This window comes from Trichechus manatus, unplaced genomic scaffold, assembly GCF_000243295.1.
Source record: "Trichechus manatus latirostris isolate Lorelei unplaced genomic scaffold, TriManLat1.0 scaffold00083, whole genome shotgun sequence".
Classification (NCBI taxonomy): Eukaryota; Metazoa; Chordata; class Mammalia; order Sirenia; family Trichechidae; genus Trichechus; species Trichechus manatus.
In genome coordinates, this window is record NW_004444019.1 from 10,921,254 (window position 1) to 10,934,925 (window position 13,672).

A 13,672-nucleotide genomic window follows, 5' to 3' on the forward strand; every position below is an offset into this window, starting at 1 on the left:
TCTCACATACTTTGGACATGTTATCAGGAGGGACTCAGTCCCTGGAGAAGGACATCATGTCTGGTAAAGTAGAAGGTCATCGAAAAAGAGTAAGACCTTCAACAAGATGGATTGACACAGTGGCTACAACAACGGGTTCAAATATAGGAATGATTATGAGGATGTACATAGGGTTGCTATGAGTTGGAATTGACTTGACATCACCTAACAACAACAACATCCTTGTACTTTATTTTTTGATATTACTTTTTTGGCTTAGTGGATATTGCTTTTGACTCCCTAAGAGTGGTTTCTTAATGTTTGTGTTTCTTTATTTTGATGTTTAACCTATTTGCATTTTTCTTAAAACAAATATTGAATCTTCTTTCTGTCATTTTATTCTATGCTCTTTTATAGCTTTCTATATAATTCATTGTTTTTTTTTTTCTTTGATATATGGACTGTTCTTTTTTTGTTCGTTTTAGTCTTTCCTACAAATTTGAAAGCTACATACCTCATTTTCTTCATTTTACTGATACCTTACATTTTGTAAAAGTGGCATTACATAATCTCTTTTTCTCTAATTATTAGACCCAAGAATAAAATGAAATATTTTGACTCCTCCATACTGAAACAAAGATGTTTAAAATATTTTATTTCTCCCCTTACATCTTAGGTTTTCATTCTTTAAAAATACAATTAATCATTTCAAATACAGATTACTGCCATTATTATTATATTTACCTTAGTAATTTATCTTTAAAATTTATATTTACTTTTATTAAACATTTTTTTCTTTTTTCCCTTTTTTTTCTATTTTTACTGTTTTGTTTTTTTTTAACTTCTGTTATTGGCCAAAACTGTGACCATGTGACTCAACTAGAGCCAATCTGAACCCTAGATGGGATTTTTACATATGAATCTGGTGAGAAAGAAGTCCTTTCCTCTTCTGTCAGATGCTATAATCATATGATTTAGACCCTCTGCTTATAGCAGTGCTTGAGATAGTGAGACAGGTTTACCAAAAGAAGCTGAGATGAGAGATGGAGAGAATAAGAGTCTTGAAAGTATCATTTAAGTTGAGAGAGAGAGACAGAGTGAAAGAGAGAAATGTCTACAGCCAGTTCCTTCTGTTTCCTTATACGAACTATTACATTCCTTTAATTATGTATACTATTATGCTAATTAAATACACTATTTTCTTATTCATCTTTCTATTACAAATATTTAGTGTAGTGCCAAGCTTGAACATAACAAATACTCAAGAAATGGTTTTTGACATTAATTACTGGAAAATAATTTGTCTGAAATCTCCTAATAGAAATCAAATAGATTGTAATAGAGAACAAATAGAATTATTCCTTTAAGTGTCCCCCTCTTGGTTGTACTAGGGTCTTGAATGAATGAAAAATTTCCATCATTAGAACTGGCCACCGCCTTACCAAATCACAAACGTAAGTGAAGCTAAACTCAAATCTAATATGGTTATTGAAGGCCAAGTAGCTCTGAAGAGTTAATAATACTCACCTACTCATCAAATACATATTCATTGATTATCTACCACCTTCCAGGCATATATCAAGTATTGGGAATATGCTGATGAATAAGAAGACATGATGCCTATCCTGACAGAGCTTATAGTCCTGTCTTGTTGATTCTCAGGATTTGACCATATTTTAACGGTACCTTTTTGCTTTTTTTAAAAACTGTAATCATTTAAAATCAACACGGATACTCATGTCTAGGTAGCAGTGAGAGAAGATTGGGTAGTAATATTTGGAACTAAAGAAAAAACTTCTAAAGTCTTTTGTATGTACATTTGTCAACAAATCTTCTCATTAGTAAACTAATAAAAGTAGAGATACACATTCTATATTCATCTTACTTTTGTTTTTTTGGTAGTTGTTTCTTTTCTATCTCAAAGTGCCTGCATCCAATAAATGATCCATTTTCCTGCATTTCCCCTATATTGTGAAGCCATAAGTATTTGAAGTCACACTGGAAGTGTGGCCCAAGATGGTGGTTCTTCTACTAAGGTAACTACTGTACAAATTTATACAGATTAAATTGGAAAACATCATCTGTCTAGGGCCGCTTCAAAATTTGCCATCTATTTGATATTGATACCTATCCTATTCTTCTTCTCATCCAGTGTCCATTCAACTCAAACTCAAGAAAAATCAAGAATAACCTTTGGGAAGACTTTCCATAAAAACATTCCTGCCACAGCCTCAGAGGCTGTTAGAAAATATGAGCAGGGTGTCAGGTGCCAGGGACAGTCCTATCTCTTCTACCAAATTATTGTGTGACTTGAACAAGCTGTTTTTCTTTTGGGGTTTTCAATTTCCTCATGCATAAAATGAAGATATTGGTCAGATAATATATAAGATTTCTTCCATCTCTGACATGCTATGTTCTCATGAATATTTGGAATCAAAGATATTTCATCAAAATGAATTTGTTCCTTTTTTCTGTGAGACAATTATAGGACTACAGTATTACTGTGTCTGCAAATTTGGCTTGATGTTGATATTTGATTCTAAAACATAAAGCATACACTCTGTCAACATGTGTCCTAAAGATGGATTGTACTTTGTGTATCTTAAATTTTACAGCAAAGATACATTTACAGATGTAAAGATAAATATCTGTATGTAGGTCAAACACTTCTGTTGTCTAGCTTTCATTTTTTGGGTAAAATTGAAAATGTTGTTTGTATGGATAAGAGTAATTACTTTCTACATTGTAGTAAAACAATATTGACTTAAAGGAAATCTCATTTTCCTATGGACCCACATTTTAATATAAAGGATTTGGCCTCAAGGAAAATGTCACTCAATAAGTTGACAAGGTTACTTTTGGCAAATAAGGAGTTAAAATGATGAGCAAGGCACACATCAGTCTAGGTGTCATAATATCATGAATATTTTTATTGTGCTTTGTAGATTTCAAGATCCTCTCTCACACTGTTAATTTTACAGCTGTCTATTAGGAATTTCTTCCACATCTAGAATCAGAATTTCTTTCTCTTTCTTTTGATTATAATTGAAAAGTGATTTATGAAGAAGATATAAAAGAAGAAAATGTTTGCACATATGTAATGTCCCAGGCATTCTCTCATCAATCACCCTTATCAATCACACTCTTTCTATATATAATATTGTATAATTGAAGAAACGGAAGCTCAGAAAAGTGAATTAACAGGCTAATAAATGGTAGAACAAGAATTGACTCCAGGTGTGTTTGACTTTACTGTATATACCATATAGTAAGATTCTAGAAGGAAATGTTGAAAAATCCTTTTCTTGTAACTGGGAAAGTGTGTACAGTTGGTTATATGTTTTATCAAACATTTAAGAACCAATATTAGCTTCAAAATTGACTGCAAATGAATTTTTGTTGCTTTTTTAAAGCTAATAGTAATAACAATGTTATTATTACTCAGCTCTAACTCATGACAACCTTATGTACAATAGAACAAAACATTGCCTGGTCGTCTGACTCATCTTCATGATCATTGGTATATTTGAGTCCATTGTTGTAACTACTATATCAATCTATCTTGAGGGTTTCCTTCATTTTTGTTGGCCGTCTACTTTACCAAACATGATGTCCTTTTCTAGCTATTGGTCTGTCTTGATGACAAGTCCAAAGTAAACAAGTGAAAAGTAAAGCCATCCTTGCTTTTAAGGAATATTCTGGTTTTCTTTCTACTAATACTGATTTGTTTGTTCTTTTGTTCAATAAACCAAAGAACCAGAACAGTTGCCATTGAGTCGATTCTGACTCATGGCAACCCCATGTGTGTCAGAGTAGAACTGTGTTCCATAAGGTTTTAAGTGGTTATTTTTTCTGAAGTAGATCAGCAGGCCTTTCTTCTGACGAATCACTCTGGGTGAACTCAAAACCATCAACCTTTCAGTTAGCAGCAAGTGCCTTAAGCGTTTGCACTATCCAAGGATTCAATAGCTACCATTTATTTAGCACTTATTGAGGGCCAAGTATTGTACAAAATACTATAGGTGTATGATATCTTTTAATCCTCACACAAACCTTGTGGAGTAGGAACTATTATCCCCATTTTACATATTCATATTTTAAGGCTCTGTAAGCTTAAGTAGTTTGATTTGTTCAAAGTGCACAGTTAGTAAGTAGAAGAGATAGGAACTTAGGTCTTAGGTCTTAGGTGTCCCTGGCCGAAGGGCCCAAGCTTAACCACTGTACTACATTGCTGGTCGCTGGATTAAAAGGAGAACTGAGTTCTATGCTGATCTCCCACTAACTCACTGAGTAACTTTGGTAACTAATTTAACTTCTCTTGGCCTCAGCTTTCTCCTCTGTAAAATTAAGGGGTGGAACCAAAGTATTTTTACGATCTCTTCCTCTTTTTAATATACTATGAGTTTCCATGGCCTGGGGCAGTTGTCAAAAGTACATGGACAAACTCTCCAGACTTCTACCCTGACTCAGAATGAAAAAAATTAAGACTCGGCCTGCCGTCTCTTAACTTGCCCCATGTTGAGTTTTGATTTGGGAAATACGATTGGTTTCCTACTGCCTCTGACATAAATAATGACTGAGTTCATGACTCAGTCTGTAAATGGTAGCCTCCTGTGCAAATTTAGGATTTATTATGAAACAGTGGAGCCCTGGTGGCGTAGTGGTTTAGAGTACAGCTGCTAACCAAAAGGTCGGCAGTTTGAATCCACCAGCGGCTCCTTGGAAACCCTACGGGGCAGTTCTACTCTGCGCTAGAGGGTCGCTATGAGTCAGAATCGACTCCATAGCATTGCATTTATGAAAGAGTACAATGGTTTCTAAAAGAGGGATTTTAAAATTATTACATTTTAAATATCAGAGTAAAAACAGCAGAACCTACAACAAACCCATAACTTTTTTTCCCATATTTAAAAATTTGGATAAGATGGACAAAAGTCTCTATCTGTTTTAATAATAAAAATTGTTGGTTGCTGGTAGAAAATCACAAATTCTTGTACTTTCTTTTTACAAATTGCAAAATAAACACACAGGAGTATTTTACATACATGTACAATATGTGCACATAATTCATCTTCAGAAATAGAATATTATCAGATCCATTGAAATCCCGTGTGTCCCTCTGAAATCATAGCCCCCAATCATCCTCCTAGAGTTCACCTCTCAGCTGATCTTTGTGTTAATCATTCCCTTGCTTTTCTTTATACTTTTGCCATTCAGGTATATACCAATGATTTAATGTTTAGTTTTGCCTGTTTTTTGAACTTTATGTAAACAGAATAATCATACTGAATATATTTTTCTATGATTTTTCTGTACATTTTCATGCTTTATTCCTTATTCATACATGTAGTGTTTATAGCTATTGTTCTTTCTTTGTCATTGATTTATAGCATTCTATTGTACTTTTGTATCATAATTTATCCATTCTGTTGTTAATGGACCTGTAGATTATTTCTGTTTTAACCCTGTCACAAACTATGAACATTCATCTACCTGTTTCCTGGCACTACATGCAAAACTTTCTCTAGCATGTACTATACACTCGAGAGGCGTTGCAGGATCTTTGGGTATGCACGTTTTAGTGGTTAAGAGCTTGTCAGCTAACCAAAAGATTAGCAATTCAAATCCACCAACTCTTCCTTAGAAACTCTAGGGGGCAGTTCTACTCTGTCCTATAGGGTCACTATGAGTCAGAAATCAACTCGAGGGCAACGAGTTATTATAAATATTAAAGGAGTCCTGGTGATGCAGTGGTTAAAGTGCTCAGCTGCTAACCAAAAGTTCAGCAACGGTTCGAACCCACCAGCCATTCTGAGGGAGAAAGATGTGGCAGTCTGCTTAGAAACCCATGGGGCAGTTCTACTCCGTTCTATAGGGCCACTATGAGCCAGAATTGACTCAACTCGATGGCAGTGGTTTTTTTTGTTTTTTGTTTTTTGTTTTTTTAATATTTAACATTCTGGAACATGAAAGAAGACATAAAACCAGGCTTTGACTGTACATTAAGCACATGTTGTTGTTGTTAGGTGCCGTGGAGTAGGTTCTGACTCATAGCTACCCTAGGTACAACAGAACGAAACATTGCCCAGTCCTGCGCCATCCTCACAATCATTGTTATGCCTGAGCCCATTGCTACAGCCACTGTGTCAATCCATCTCATTGAACGTCTGCCTCTTTTTTGCCAACCCTCTACTTTGCCAAGCATGATGTCCTTCTCCAGGGACTGGTCTCTTCTGATAACATGTCCAAAGTATGTAAGGTGTAGTCTCACCTTTAAGCGTATACAAGAATGCTATTCCCAGTTAGTATGAAATGTCTTGAACCATGATATTAGTAGAACCCATGAGGACAGCAGAACTTTACCCTGAGCTGGGCTACTGAAATAAGGAGAAATGGTCAGTTCATTAGAACTGTAAAAGAATCAGCAAAGGAATGGGTAAATGAAGAAAGCAGCAAGTAGGAACTTGAGGCCCTTCTCTTCCTAGAAAAATAACTTAGAAAGGTGGACAGGTCTTGTTTCTTTTCTATTAAGGATTAGGTACTTATGTTATTTCAGTCCCCTGAACATGATCAGCTTCCTGTGAATTTTATATCAATGAACGTAAGTTTACAAACCAGGAACACCAAATAAAGAATCTACATTGAATTTACCTCACCTATCCTTCTCATGGGAGCCCTGGTGATGCAGTGGTTAAGAGCTCAGCGGCTAACCAAAAGGTTGGCATTTCAAATCCACCAGCCGCTCCTTGGAAACCCTGTGGAGAAGTTCCCCTACTCTGTCCAATAGAGTCGCTGTGAGTCGGAATTGACTCGATGGCAACTTTTTTTTTTTTTGGTTTATCCTTCTCACCCACACCTCATCATTCCTCCTCCCCACTCCACCCACACCATTTCCATCTATTCCAATTCAGTCATTATCAGTTCTAAGAATAAGTCTCTACTCATACTCTTGATGAAACTCCATGGAAGTCATAGTGCAGAAGATTAAAAAAAGCTCAGAATTTTCCCGGTAATTGACATCCTAAGGAATATTTTCTTAGAACTATAAAAGTTAATAGAGTTTGCATTTATTTTATGAGTTAGAACCATTTTCCATTTCGGAATCTCTTGGGAGTCATTCCAAATAACCCTCAAAAAGAATTACATGATTGTCTCTCTTCAGTAGTTGTTCTAGACAGTAGATCATGGACCTCAGTGGGCACTGAGAGCTATTGCAAGTGGGTTCCATGAATACAAATAATATTGCCAGTGAGCTGAATAAAGGATACTATGCATCTAACACGCCTATGGACACGGCTATTCAAATGCGTGTAGATAATGTTGGGATGAGTAGAGGATAGATGTATTTAACATTAGTTAGCCTTTAGTAGCTTTTTTTTATCTTTTTAATCAATGAATATATAAAGTTCATCTACTATAATGGAGGTGAGAGAAAATTTTTTGACATTAAAATAGTTCTTATGGGCTCCAAAAAGTTGGAAACTACTTATGTGTAGCTGTGTGATATATGTTTGCACACCTCTAACATTTTACACACATATATGAATATACACACAGAGTTAAATAAAGATATAGACATAGATATATAGATTACACACACACATCTCTAGATATATTTTATACAATTCCACTCCTCCAGTTGGAGAAAAGGATATTAAGAAAAAAAAATTATGTTGAGACATGCCTTCCAGCTATCTCTGAGACAGCATTCTAATTATTAAACAGAACACTTAACATTTGTACTTGGACATCTTATTTGTAGACAGATGAATTAGAGAGCACCATTATTCAACAGGACTTCTCACATTACAAAAGGAACATAGGGTCCCTTTTAGTATCTTCTTAAACATGAGTTATAAATCAATAAATATTTAATAGGGAGAGAATCATAATGCTGAGTTGCTTAAATATGAATCAGAAAATAAGATGAAGCAAAAATTTAATAATAATAAATACCTTTATTTATTTGCTGTCCAGATTTTGAAAAGTTGTTCGTTGCCGTCTAGTGGATTCCAACTCATAATGACTCCATGTGACAGAGTAGAACTGCCCCAGACGGTTTTCTTGGCTGTCTTTCTCCTGCCAAACCTCCAGCCTTTCAGTTAGCAGCCAAGCACATAACCGTTGGACCCCTTAAGGGGGCTAATTCAGTATTGTCACTCAGAAATACAATTTCTCCTAGACCAGAAAGTAATTGTTATATTTATTAGTGTTACTAATTATTAGAAAGTAATTCATTAGCTGTGAATATACATGTAGATGTGTATATTCTTTCTCTTCATTTGAACTTTTTTTTCAAATAGTATAAAAACCACATCCCCTTCATCCAACTCAATTCCATGATTGAACCTTTCAAATGAAAATAAAAATAACAAGAATGACTCTTCGAATGGCTAAGGCTCAGCATAAGGATTTCTCTTGCTAACCCCCCTCACAGAACTGCTATGGAAAATAACTGAACTGGCTTCTAACAATGTTTTCATATATAAAACAAAGTACAAATGACAGTGTTTTCATTACTACTAATAATGAAAATATTACTGTCTAAATGTTTACACTCTGGAAAAATATGAGATGAGGGCTTGACTGAATTTTTAAAAGTTGTTGTTAGGTGCTGTTGAGTCGGTTCCAACTCATAACGACCCTATGTGCAACAGAACGAAACACTGCCTGGTCCTGCACCATCCTCACAATCATTGCTATGTTTGAGCCTATTGTTGCAGCCACTGTGACAATCTATCTCATTGAGAGTCTTCCTCTTTTTGCTGACCCTCTACTTTACTAAACACGATGTCCTTCTCCAGGGACTAGTCCCTCCTGATAACATGTCCAAAGTATGCGAGACAAAGTCTCACCATCCTCCATTCTAAGGAGCTTTCTGGCTGTACTTTTTCCAAAACAGTTTTGTTCATCCTTTTGGAAGTCCATGGTATATTCGATATTCTTCACCAAAACTGTATTTCAAAGGCATCAATTCTTCTTTGGCCTTCCTTATTCATTGTTTAGCTTTCGCATGTATGTGAGGCAATTGAAAATACCATAGCTTGGATTAGGTGCACCTAAGCCCTTAAAGTGACATCTTTGCTTTTTAACAGGTTAAAGAGTACTTAAAAAATAAAACGTGTGCTGATCAATGGAATTGATTTTTTTACATTTATGGAACAATTGGTATCTAATGTTCTATGAGGGGTTGCATGTTCTTAAGATGAGAGGATTCCTAAGAGAGGGGATAAGTTGGGGGGAAAAAAGATGAAGCAAATATACCAAGGAAAACGAATTATTTTAAAAAATTCTTAATTAGATGATCCACGAGGTCCCCACTCTTGTTTTTTCCATGGGTCAGTCAATAAATAACAAGTTTGAGAGAGTTCATGTAAACAGTGTCTTGGCATCAGAGAAAGGCAAGATTAAAACTAATTTCTGGAACAGGTCTTGGCAGCCTCATTGATTGGAGCAGTTTCTTGGTGTGAGCTGACGCTGTTATAAATGTGAAAATGTAGATATTGTAGCGTATGTACACAAGAACAGCCATTTGACAACATTTAACTCCGTCACTCTATCAACACAATTCCTCCTTGCTTTTATCCTTCAGTAGAAACTTTTCTTTTCGCATATGGAGAGAAAAATTTTGCAATGCCAAGACCAGGCTAATGAGAGTTAGTGTGCACCTCTTCTGGTTGGAGAGTGAGGGTGGCCTCTGTGTAGAATGTTTGGAGTCCCTGACAACCCTAACTGCTAATAAGCAGGGAACGTCTACAAGGCCAGACTTCTTGTAGGAGGCTCGACCCTGAATCTTAGTAATAATGACTCCAGACGAGTTCACTGACTCAAAAATACATGATTTCCTCAAAGCAGAGAGTTCCCAGACAGTTACTTCCAATTACTTATTTCCCATTCTGAAAGGACAATGAAAACTCAACTTTTCCTCTTGAAATTGGCTGCTTCCACAGTGCAACAAGATTCCCTTAGCTACTATATACATGCGTTGCAGTAACTTTATAGTAGTCCTTCTGTTACCCCAGGCGGGTTCTGCTCCGTGTGGCTTCTCATCAATAAAGACAGACTGAGGTGAGGAGGAAGAGCGTTTATTTCAAGCGCACAGGCAAGGAGCAAGAAGATGTATATCTCAAATCAAGCTCCCTGAACAAAGGGAGGCAGAACCTTTTATACTGTCTTTCACAAAGAAGTACATACAAACATTAAGGCTCAAAGGCACAGTAAGGCAAATTGCATTTTTTTCTATGGCTTGTAGACAAGTAAATTGGTTTTGACTGGCTTGAGCCACACCCATAGCTTTGAGGACAATAGACGGGAGGGGGTAGGTTCGGCTTGGTTTGAGCAGCTACCAGTCGAGCCACACCCAGTGCTATCACTTAAGGCTTTGTTTGATAATGGCTAAGCAGCTCCTGGAGCCCTGGTGGCGCAGTGGTTAAGAGCTATGGCAAGCTACCACTGCTAACAAAAAGGTCAGCAATTGGAATCCACCAGCCACTCCTTGGAAAAGGGGCAGTTCTACTCTGTCCTATAGGGTCATTATTAGTTGGAATCTGCTTGAGATATACACCTGCAGATTTATGGCATTGTAATTTGGAATTTGTCTAAATACAATGTGGAATTGTGTCACCCTCAAAGCTAATATGGGGAAACAAATCACTTGGTCCAGCTAGATGCCCTAGGGTATAGAAATCTCTAATTAAAATTGACTCATGTTACCACTTCACACCCACTAGGATGGCTACTATGAGAAAAACAGAAAATAACAAATATTGACAAGGATGTGGATAAATTGGAACACGCCATTGCGGTGTGAGTGTAATATAGTGCAGTCACTATTGAAAACAGTTTGGCGGTTCCTCAAAAAGTTAAATATAGAATTACCGTATGACCCCAATTCCACTTTAAATTAAAAAGATGTAAAAGCAGGGACTCAAGCAGATCCTTGTACATCAATATTTATTGCAGCATTATTCACAATAGCCAAATGGCGGAAACAGCTCAAATATCTATCAACAGATTAAAGGATAATCAAAATGTGGCATATACATACAATGAAATATTATAAACCATAAAAAGAAGTTAAATCTTGGTATATTCTACAACATAAAGAACCTTGAGAACATGATGCTAAGTGAGATAAGTTAGACACAAAAGGACAAATATTTTATGATCCCATTTATATGAAATAGCTAGAACGGGCAAGTATATAAAGGCAAGAGTTTATTAGTAGTTACCAGGGGCTGAAAGGAAGGGGTAATGGGAGTTATTACTTAAGGAGTACTGAGTTTCTATTTGGGGTGATGAAAAACCTGGAAATAGATAGTAATAATGGTTGTACATCATGGTGAATGTAATTACTGTCACTGAATTGTACACTTAAAATGGTTAAAATGACAATTTATTTGTTATACACTGTATATAATTTACCACAATAATTTTTTTTTTAATTTGACTCATGTTATAGAGTATATAATCTCATGGAGTGATGAAAACTTGGTTTCTTGTTGAAAAACGTTTCCCTCAAAGAAGCCATGCTTAATGTTATAATGAGATCATCAAAACTGAGAATGTCAAAGGTTGAGGAAGCACCCTACAAATATTAAAGCTTTGCTCAATTAATATTAGGGTTCTGAGTTACACGAGACAGAACCAATTCAAATGTTGTTGTTAGGTGCCGTCTAGTCGATTCCGACTCAAAACAACCCTGTATACAACAGAACGAAACACCACTCAATCCTGTGCCATCCTTACAATTGTTGCTATGCACTATGTCAATCCATCTCCTTGAGGGTGTTCTTCTTTTTCGCTGACCCTCTACTTTACCAAGCATGATGTCCTTCTCCAGGGACTGATCCCTCCTGATAACATGTCCAAAGTATGTGAGACCTAGTCTCGCCATCCTTGCTTCTAAGGAGCATTCTGGTAGTACTTCTTCCAAGACAGATTTGTTCCTTCCTTTGGCAGTCCATGGTATGTTCAATATTCTTTGCCAACACCACAATTCAAAGGCGTCAATTCTACTTCAGTCTTCCTTATTCATTATCCAGCTTTCACATGCATATGAGGCAAATGAAAACACTATGGCTTGGGTCAGGCGCACCTTAGTTCTCAGATGATGTCTTTGCTTTTCAACACTTTAAAGAGGTGTTTTGCAGCTAATTTGCCTAATGCAATGCGTCTTTTGATTTCTTGACTGCTGCTTCCATGGGTGTTGATTGTGGATTCAAGTAAAATGAAACCCTTGACCTCAATCTTTTCTCCATTTATCATGATGTTGCTTATTGGTCCAGTTGTGAGGATTTTTGTTTCGTTTATGTTGAGGTGTAATCCATACTGAAGGCTGTGATCTTTGTTCTTCATCAATAAATGCTTCAAGTTCTCTTCACTTGCAGCAAGTAAGGTAGTGTCGTCTGCATATCACAGGCTGTTAAAGAGTCTTCCTTCAATCCTGATGCCCCATTCTTCTTCATATAATCCAGCTTCTCAGATTATTTGCTTAGCATACTGATTGAATTAGTATGGTGAAAGGATACAACTCTGACACACCTCTCCTGATTAAACCACACAGTATCCCCTTGTTCTGTTCAAATGACTGCCTCCTGGTCTAAGGACAGGTTCCTCATGAGGACAATTAAGTGTCCTGGAATTCCCATTCTTCAAAATGTTATCCATAATTTGTGATGATCCACACAGTTGAATGCCTTTGCATAGTCAATAAAATACAGGTAAACATCTTTCTGGTATTCTCTGCTTTCAGCTATGATCCATCTTACATCAGCAATGATATCCCTGATTCCACATCCTCTTCTAAATCTGCCTTGAATTTCTGGCAGTGCCCTGTCGATATACAGCTGCAGCCTCTTTTGAATGATCTTCAGCAAAATTTTGCTTGCATGTGATATTAATGATATTGTTCAATAATTTCTGCATTTGGTGGGATCATCTTTCTTGGGAATAGGCATAGATATGGATCTCTTCCAGTCAGTTAGCCAGGTAGCTTTCTTCCAAATTTCTTGGCATAGACAAGTGAGCACTTCCAATGCTGCATCCCTTTGTTGAAACATCTCAATTAGTATTCCGTTAATTTCTACAGCCTTGTTTTTCACCAAAAGCCTTCAGTGCAGCTTGGACTTCTGCCTTCAGTACCATCTGTTCCTGATCATATGTTACCTCTGAAATGGTTGAATGTCAACCAATTCTTTTTGGTATAGTGACTCTGTATATTCCTTCTGTCTTCTTTTGATGCTTCCTGAATCATTTAATATTTTGTTTGTAGAATCCTTCAGTACCGCAACTCGAGGCTTGAATTTTTTCTTCAGTTCTTTCAGCTTGAGAAACATTGAGCGTGTTTTTCCCTTTTGGTTTGTGTTCTTCCCTTTGGGTTTTCTATCTCCAGGTCTTTGCACATGTCATCATAACACTTTACTTTGTCTTCTGGAGCTGCCCTTTGAAATCTTCTGTTCAGCTCTTTTGCATCATCATTTTTTCCTTTTGCTTTAGCTACTCAACGTTCAAGAGCAAGTTTCAGAGTCCCTTCTGACATCCATTTAGGTCTTTTCTTTCTCTCCTTTTTTTTTTTTTAATATTTTATTGTACTTCAGGTGAAGGATTACAGAACAGATAGTTTCTCATGTAACAGTAACACACATGCTGTTTTATGACATTGGTTAACAACCCCACAACATTTTAACCCTCT